At 44.0% G+C, this 9,914-nt stretch overlaps 1 pseudogene; it reads left to right on the top strand.

Moving 5' to 3' along the window:
• The first annotated feature begins 7,065 nt into the window (after window positions 1-7,065).
• On the top strand, window positions 7,066-7,670 carry LOC127183793 (partner of Y14 and mago-like; annotated as a pseudogene).
• Window positions 7,671-9,914: the final 2,244 nt, after the last annotated feature.

Consider the following 9,914-nt stretch of genomic DNA (forward strand, 5'->3'; position numbering starts at 1 on the left):
ATTAAAAGATAACCAAATTGAGTGCTTTTTGGTTATTCCAGAGACCAGCAACCTTTTTCTGTAAGGTCCTACACAGTAGTTACTTCAACCTTTGTGGGTTACATATGATATCTGTGACATATTCTCATCTTATTTATTATCCTTAACAATGTCAATATCATGATATCAAGTGCCATGGATCTATAACCCTAGCGTTGAGGAGGAAGGGTGGGCAGAGACAAACACATCTGCAGAGTTTGCTCGTCAGCCAGAACAGCCAGTTGAGCTCTGGACTTAGTGATGGCCTCAAAAACGAGCTGTCCAGTGATTGAGGAAGGTATCCAACATGCTTGCCTACACACCCACACGCAGAGAGACACACAAACAGACACAGAAACACACATAGACACAGCCACATAGAGACACACACAGAGAGACACACAGTAACACACCCAAGCACAGGCACACACACACAGACTTGTACATAGACACTTTCGCGCGCGCACATGCGCACACACACACACACACCTGTTAAGGTACATTGTGTGAAGGTATGTCTCTGTATATTCAGTTGTTGACTGTTAAACTGGCAGAGAGCTAAGTACTAGCCAGATCTTGGTACTGTTGTTTCTGTGGACCATAACCAGCCTTACATTTTGTAAATATTCATCATTCCTCACTTGTCTATTGCTTGAAATAAAGAGCTGATGGCCAATATCCAATATCTGGGCAGGGAGTGGAGGGCAGAACTTCTGGGAGAGAGAAAGAGACTCTGGGAGAATAAATCAAAGGAGGCAGCTTCACCAGAGGACACGAGGTAAATGGGTGGAACAGAACAGAGCAGAGAGGTAGGACTAGCCATGTCGTGGGACATAGTTCCAGGGTTAGTTGGGAGACTGCCCAGCTAAAAGACCCAAGCTTTAAAAGATTAAAAACCCTCTGATTTATAGCACTGGCAGTCCAAAAGTCCCATAGACACAAACACACACACAAACGGACACACAGAGAGAGAGAGAGAAGAGAGAGAGAGAGAGAGAGAGAGAGAGAGACGAGGAGGGATGGGAGAGACGAGAGCGAGAGAGAGAGAGAGAGAGAGAGAGAGAGAGAGAGAGAGAGAGAGAAGAGAATATGAGAGAAACCCCTCCAGCCTAGAAGAGTCCATAAGACTTCCCTCCTGCCTGCTCATCTGCACCTGGTGAAGAATGAGTCTCCTGTGCACAGAATGTTCTCCTTGGCCAAAAGGAATCATTGTGACCTGGAGATCCCAGGAAAAAGTCAGTGTTAAAGACTCCACATGACTGACTGCTTCAAACATCCTACCTGTGGTGTTAGAGTGCTGCAGGCCCAATCTTCCTGACTTGTCATGGTTCTTCCTCCTATAGGTAGTTTATTGTATATATGTTTAATAATATAAATGTATATGTAAAAACTACATAAAAAACAAAAAAGAATGTCGCATGCCTAAACCAAAATATATTAGGCTACCTTTAGCTCCTTGATGGCCATCCGTTGCCTACCTCTCTGTCGGGTCAGAGCTGTGTTTCGAGCAGACAGGAACTTTTACAGCATGTTCTACCTACCCTCTCTCCAATAACTCAAAAAAGTCACTCACTCGGCTAAAGGCAGAGGCTAGACCAGGTGACCCACAGCTGGACTTGCCAAGGCTCTGGCAGCTTTGGATGTTCAATGGCCTCGTTATAGGAATTTCCACTTGGACCTTATCACTGCCACCAGGAGTGGATGCAGAATGCTCTACTATATGTGACTAGGAAGCAGGAAATGAGAAGTGTTAAAAAACGGTCATTAAAGTACAGCTGCAGCAGAGACTAAATCAGGAATGCTTTCTTCCAGAAAAGCCTGTGGCATTGAGACTGGGTGTAGGTCCCCCACACTGGATGTCTGCAGGCTCTCCAGATCCTTTCTAAACACTTTAACCAAGGCCATGCACAACAACACACAGAATGTGAAAGGAGCTGAGAGAATCCACCTGTCTACTAAACCAGACATAAGATTAAGTAGTAAAATTGGTCCCCAGACCTTAGCACAAATGATGCCATGATGGAAGTAGCATTCAGGCTTTGGAACCTATAGATAGCAACTCCTGCCAAAAAAAAAAAAAATGAGAACAAAGACCTCTTGCTGTTAATTCAAAGTGTGGCCTAAATAATGTTTATTAGTAGGCTAATAATTATCACGGCATAGTATTTAACCCACTATCGCAATCAATAAAGACAAAGACACCTGATAGGTTTTTAAATAGTCTTATTTCACCTGGGGCACGGTAGAGGTCTCCTGAACTATCTTTACCTCCCAAGCCTCCATGGCATCTATTCTAATAATTTCTGTCTGAGCTACCTCACATCCATCATTCCATGAATACTTGATTATGTTCGTCGTCTTCCATCCACACTGATCCGGCCATGTGTTCCCCTTCACACTAACCCATCGCAGTTCCTCTCCTACCTTCCTGTCTGTTTCTCTCTCCCAAGATCCTTCTCTTCACTAAAGCCCCACCCCATCCCCACCCCTTGCCACGCCCACTTTCCTCAGGCCCTGCCCAGGTATAGGCTTTTTATTGGTCAAACGGGCAAGGTTTATGCAAGGACGGGTAGGTATACATGACAATGTGCTCATCTGGGCAGCTACTAGATCTTGGAAGCCAGTCATTAGCATCAGAACCACGCCCCAACAAGGACCTAATCCATCAAAGTCCATAGTCCTGAGAAAGTCCCCAAATAGACTAACCCTGATTGCTTTTTGGCTTTATTTCTGCTTTTGACTATTTTTGGTAACTGATGTGTGTCAACTAGGAGATGGTTTTGTGCTTAAAGGTGTACCCTGAGGACACCAAGCATAATTGCCAGCCAGCTAATGAACGCTGTCTATTGACTTGAACCCACATCCAAGTCATCATCTCTGGTGGAAATTGAACAACAGTACAAAAAAAAATTCTAAATTCTGTTATAGAAAATATGAATGGCTAACAATGCTTATTATTAGAAGCCTATAGTTATTATGGCAGTTATTATTAACCCACTACCTTAAATGCCAATATCAATAAAAGACAGACACCTGATAGATTTCCCCCTAAGCTACCTCATTACCATCCATGCCCATCCCAGGCCATCTGCTTTAATCACTCCTCTCAGGGCTACTTCCATCCGTAATCCCCAAACACTTGCATGTGCTTCCTATACCAGGCTACAATATCCTCAACATTTATCATGCCATTCCCAGGTAAAATAAAGCTTATCTAAAATCTATCAGGTGTCTATGTCTTTCATTGTTTGATAGCAGGTTAAATAAAGCTGCTGTAATATGGGGCTGGAGAGGTGGCTCAGAGGTTAAGAGCACTGTCTGCCCTTCCAAGGGCCTGAGTTTAATTCCCAGCAACCACATGGTGGCTTATAACCACCTATAATGAGATCTGGTGCCCTTTTCTGGAGTGCAGGTGTACATGCAGGCAGAACAATGTGTACATAATAAATACATAAATCTTTTTAAAATGCTGTAAATATGTATAAGCTTTTAATAATAAACATTAGTTAGTCATATTTATATTTGCTACAACAAAACCCAATAACGTTAAAAACTACTACACAAAACAAAACAACAGCAACAACAACAACAACAACAACAAAAAAACCTACTACACAAAATATCTGCGTTTCTGGTTCAGGATTCCCCCACTAACAATACTGAGACCACGACATTTAGTCCATCAATTTGGAATAAAACAGGAGAACAAACTAGATAACATAGACAGCACAGGCTGAAACAGGCACTTTGATGTTTTTGCCAATGAGCACAGACATTTTGCTGAGTACTCAAAAAAAAACAAAACAAAACAAAACAAAAACAAAACAAAAATACCTGCACAGATTGTTGTAGACCTGAGGGCACCTTGAGCTCCAGAAACAGAACCTCACAGGACAGATCACCAGATGAGAGCAATATCTGTACAGCTATTGGTGTCTACAGACATACTTTGCTCATTCCCATGAGATATATTTTACGCTTTTTCTAGGTCTTGTGGTTCTACTTTATACACACAGCCACTGTCGCTTATTCCGTGTCCTTGGCTGCTTTCATGATGCCATGGCAGAACAGAGTATTTTACAATCTACCTTCCCCACCCCCCCAAGAAAGGGTTTCTCAGTGTAGCCTTGGCTGTCCTGGACTAGCTTTGTAGACCAGGCTGGTCTCAAACTCAAACACATCTGCCTGCCTCTGCCTCTGCCTCCCTGAGTGCTGGGATTGCAGGTGTGTGCCACTGTGCCCAGCTGTACAGTCTAGAAAACCTTTTGGGGTCATTTACAGAAGCATTTGTTGGTCCCGACCACAGGGCACCTCTGTCCCTTAGCCAGCATGAGAGCAGCAGGCTTGACTGAAGAGGGCGGTTACAGTGTAGCACTACATGGCTGCAGAGGCAACTAAGGCTTGCTTTATTTACTTTTTTTTTTTTTTTTTTTTTACAATAAACTTGACCTTTTGAATAATTTCCATGTGTGCCCAAAACACCAGTTTTTGTTCGTGTCATTTTTAATTTCCTTCGTGGGAGGATTAATTTTTAAAAAGCATCTCTAACCTCAGAGGATAAAAGGTGGCTACAGTTGTCCATGTTGTCTAGCAGCAAATGAAGAGGAGGAATAATGGAGCTGCACTTCACAGCTACGTGCCTGGGAAAAACTTTCACGAAATCCAAACCATGCTTGGGAACGCAAGTCACCTTTAAAATACAATCTCTACCGTCTGTACCCTGTGTCAGTGGCAGGGCCTCAATGTGTCCAACACAGCCTGGATTTTTTTTTTCGCTATTCAAGGAGACAGCCATTCTTTGGTTGAGCATTCGATGAAGTAGTTGGCTTGCATCTGAGGCCATCTTGTACCAAAAAACAAACAAACAAACAAAAAACAGAAAAAAACAAACAGAAAAGGCTGCCTTTGGTTAACTTTACTCTGACAAGGGCAACTTAGTAAACATGCTATATAAACAATAGTCAGCCCTTCCAAATGATAAAAAAAAGTATTGTTTTGAATCATATTTGTTCTTCACAGTAAGTTTACAATAAAATTATATTCACAGGAAGGTAATGCATGGCTAAGTTATGAAAAGTACGTTTAAGTAGGGCTGGTAATATAGCTTAGTAGATAGAGTTCTGGCTTAGCACGAGTGGAGCCCTGACAGAGACTCCAGCACCATTTGCCGGGCGTGATGGCACACGCCTCTAACCAAGAAGTCAGAAGGTGAAACAGCAGGATCAGCGGTTCAAGGTCATCGCGCAACTGCATGAAGTATTGAGTGTGGTTGAGTCTGAAATCGCCATGTGGGGACTCACACATGCAACTGGCAAGAGTTTCAGCAAAGTAAGAATCCTGTATGCAGGGGTCAGCCACTTTACAAAACAGCAACCACAAGATGAGCTCGCAGGCTTTTTTTTTTTTTTAAGGCAGTTAGGGGAATTCCAGATACAGTTGGTTCTTTATTTCCATTGGTGTAAACTGGAAGTGTGGGTACAGGTGCACTGGGGAATGGCTGGTGCCAAGTCAGGAGTCAGTCAGAGTTAGGGCCGCTTAAACCAGCAGTTGAGCAACCTTGAGCGGTTCTGATTGGCTGCCCCTTTTCTGTGGTGTTTCCTATACCTGAAGTCTCTATTTCTGAGAAACAAAAACTTACGCCTCGGCTGGCTCAGTGAGAAAATGAGGCCTGTCTTGGAGTTGGTTAGGCTTATGTAAGCAGGCTCCCTTAGTGTGTTAGTGTGTTTGAGGCCAGGCGAGGCTCCACAAGACACTGTCTCAAAAAACAAAAAGAACAAAACAGTTTTAAGCCAAAGTTTACCTTCATTATAAATAAAAATGTAAAAACTTGCCTAAGTGAATGATATACAAATCAGAGAGATAGCTATTAATTGTATTTTACATATGAGAATTTGATGAGTACAAGCCAGGTATCCGGATTCTAAAAAGCCAAAGTAATCTGTTTTGCTCACTTACGTTAAAAAAAAAAAAGCCAGATGTGGCATCACATACCTCTAACCCTATCACTGAAGAGGTAGAGGCAGGTGGAGCTGTGTGAGTTAAGGCCAGCCTGGTCTACTTAGTGCGTTCCAGACCAACCAGGGCTACATAGTGAGACTGGCTCCAAAAAAAGATGTATTTATATTTTAATTATGACTATGCAAGTGTGCCCGTGTGTGAGAATGTTCATGCGAGTGCAGTTGTCCCCAGAGGACCTCCAGGAGCTGAAGTTAGCAGGAGGTTGTCACTGTCCCACATGGATGTTGGAAACCGAACTCTGCTCTTCTGCAGCAGTAGCAAGCTTGCCAGTTAGGCTGCCTCTCTAACACTGGTTTCTTAATAACTAAAACAAAAGCTAACTTTGGTATGAACATCATGGGAACATGAAAAATGCATAATTACTATGCAATTACTTTGATCAATTTATTAAATCCCAAGTAAGAGGAAGTCGGTCTATGAAAAAAGTTGCATCTTGGGAAATACGGACTGGAGCAACATAGTGAAAAGTGCGACTGTTACCCATACTTAGCTCACAGAAGTAGGACAGTCAAAGCGTTAAAGTTACTTTCCTGTACGGCTGCCTTTCCCTCAGGTTACTTCTCCATCTAAATCAGCTAAGCTATCCCAATTTTACTTTTTATTGTAAAATAAAAAAAAAAAATAAATAATAATAATAATAGTTTTTCTGGACATGGGGACCATACACCCCTGTAATTCCAGCACCCAGAAGGCAATGACAAGAAGGTTTACTTTAAGGACAGTTTGGGCCACGTGATAAGACCTTGTCACAAACAATAACAACAAAACCCATAAATAATAGTTTTAAGGAAACTAAGATTCACTAGAAGACTAGATGCTTGAATTGTTCAAAATTAGTGTTCTGGGAGACCCAATGCCCTCTTCTGGCTTCTGTGGGTGTAGCAGGCATGGAATGCAGAGTCAAAACACACATGCACCAAACCAAACCAAACCAAACCAAACCAAACCAAACATACAGTTTAAAAAGGGGGGGGGGGGCGGGCGGCGTTGAGGCTTTGCCACTGACTCCCCAGGGCTGCCCGTCCAGTCATGGAACCTGCTGGCACTCCTGAGGCTACGGGGACAGGCAAGTACATTGCCTCCACACAGAGACCCAGACGGGACCTGGCACAGGCAACAGAGTGTCAAAGAAGAATATTACCCCAAGAGGAGGTCCCAGTGTGCGTGGTTAGGTTTAACGAGGGGGGTTTAAAGAGGGGGACTTAGCGGGGTCCCTACTCAAGTATAGCATATTGCGCCTTTCAGTTCAGGGATGACTCGCCTGGGCCCGGAAGGGGGTGAAGCAGGCCCCTCCAAGGCAGCCAAACGCAACCTGAAGTGGAAGAGGAGGAGAACGCAACAGCAGGAGAAAGTGGCAGAGGCCTTGAGCAGGACTCTCTGGATAAGGTGTCTCTGAGAGACACGGCCCAAATGCCCCGTGCTCTCCAAGGCCCCACGCCACTCCTCCAGCTGCCTCTGATGGATCCGACTCTGCTGCCACCACAGAGAAAGCCAAGGTCAAGAACCTAAGAAGCAGCTGTGACAGGTGGAGCTGCAGCAGCGCAGCCTAGTCGGGGAGGTCAGCCAGCGCACAGAGAGCAGCTGGAGAAGCTGGCCCAGAGGAGGAGCTGGAGGACTTGCAGCTAGGCCTGTGAGGCTTCATAAGGGAGAGGACTGCAGAACGAACCGCGCGATGCTCTGGGGTCCAGCGAGGGTGGGCGGCAGCAGCCAGGAAGGGCACCACTGCACTGGTTCACTGGCACCTCCACAGCCTAGGCTCCCCTGCACTCCCGCCCCTTTCTCCTCAGCTCCTATTTTTGGACTTTTCCCCACGCGTGCCCAGTGTCCACAATCTCAGTGGTGACCCTAGGCACCTCTGCTGCTGATCTGGGAGTCTTGTTGAAAAGAAAACGGGGGGGGGGTGTTCTGTTAGAGATCTGAGGTTGAGGTACAGGGAGTGCCCCGAGTCTTGGTTCCTGTTCACAGTGTTTATGACCTTCTTCCCTGGCCATCTCAAACCTCTTTTTTTTTTTAAAAAGAAAGTAAGAATACACTCAAGTAAACACACACACACATGAAAGGCAAGAAAAAAATCTAAAACGCATGCAACTCTACTTCTTAAAAAAATGAGTGTAGCCCGGTGTGCTGGCACGCACCTTGCCTTTAATCTCAGTACCACGAGGCAGAGGCAGGTGGATCTGAGTCACAGGGCAGCTGGAGCAACATAACAACAACCCGCTGAAAAAATAAATAAAATTTAAAAGTGGGTGTAAAATCAATGATTACTTGTTTTTCTTCAAATAGTTAAACTGTTGTTTTGTTTTGTTTTTTTAAGTAAAACTTCATAAATAACTTTGAAATCCCCATTTGAAATTGAAACTATTTCTTGGGGAACACATTAGAACAAAATCTTTTTTATATATATATACTTGTATTGAAAATAAACTCTTTACTGCACTGATGAAATAGTTACAATGGTAATATACATCATAGATACGTGAATCTACATATGCACACAACCTGACTATATTTACTTTAATGATGAGACTCCCTCTGTAAAGTAAATGACACAGTGAAAAATATTCAACTACTTTCAATGGTTGTGTGGTGGTTTGAATAGAAATCACAGGCTCCTATGTTTGAAAACTCAGTCATTGGGAGCGGCACTACTTTGGAGGGATTAGGAGGTCTGGCCTTGTGGGAAAAGTCTGTCACTAGAGGTGGGCCTTTTTCAAGGGCCCAAGCCAGGCCCAGTGCCTTTCTCTCTTTCTGCTGCTGCGGATCTGAGTGTAGAACTCTCAGCGTCTCCAGCACCATGCCTGCCCGAATGCTGCCATGCTCCCCACCACGATGACAATGGGCTAACCTCCAAAGCTGTAAGCCGGACCTAGTTCAGTGCTTTCCTCTCTAAGATTTGTCTTGGCCGAGGTATCACTTCACAGCAATAGAGCACTGACCAAGACCGTTTGCTATTGTATGGTCAGTTCCATGTCTTCGTTGTTTTGCCAATGTAGGCCTCTCTAGCCAACAAATCTACAGTAAGCACTAACAATTATGTGCAAAAGCACGTGTAGACACCCATAGGCAAATCTTTGAAATAAAACAAATAGCAGCCATAACCTGTTGAACAGCTGTGTAAATATTGTCGTCCTACTGGTAACATTTTTGCGCCAAGCACCTCAGATTAGTACTTTTCATGTGGAGCAAACATGTGGTACTCACTTACCAGCATTTACAGTCCAAAATAATAGAATTTATGACACCAAATAATAATGTGCACTTATGACAACTATGTGTGGTGTGTTCCCTACAGACTGTGTGTGTGTGGGGGGGAGGGAGTTCATGTGAACATGTGTGTGTGTGTACACCAGCAATTGATACCGAGCATCCTTGCTATTGCTCTCCACCTTAGTTTTTGAGACAGGGTCTCTTGCTGAACATGGGGCTAACAATTGGCTAACTGACCAATAAGTCCCAGGAGTCCACCTGTCTCTACCCCATTCCCTCAAAAGCTAGGGTTACAGGCAAGGCACTAGCTACCATGTTTGCCTTTTACATGCGTGCTTGGGAACGTCATATTTGCACACATGGCAGAGAATTTTCCAACTGAACCATCTCCGAAACCCTTTGTTACAACTGCTGGTGGTTTTTCTTCCTTCCTTCCTTTCCTTTTCTTTTTATGCAAAATGTTTTTGCTTCTTTTAATTTTTAATTACTATTGTTTGTGTTGGGGTCGAGTATGCACGCCACGACTCAAGTAGAGGTCAGAGAAGAACTTTGTGGAACTGGTTCTCCCAACTTTGTGTGGGTTCTTGGCATCAAACTCAAGTCATTGGTCTTTCGTGGAAAGTGCTTTACCCACTGGGCCATTTCACTGGTCCCTGTGCTCCCTGACTGGC

The sequence above is a fragment of the Acomys russatus genome, chromosome 31, assembly GCF_903995435.1.
Source record: "Acomys russatus chromosome 31, mAcoRus1.1, whole genome shotgun sequence".
Lineage (NCBI taxonomy): Eukaryota > Metazoa > Chordata > Mammalia > Rodentia > Muridae > Acomys > Acomys russatus.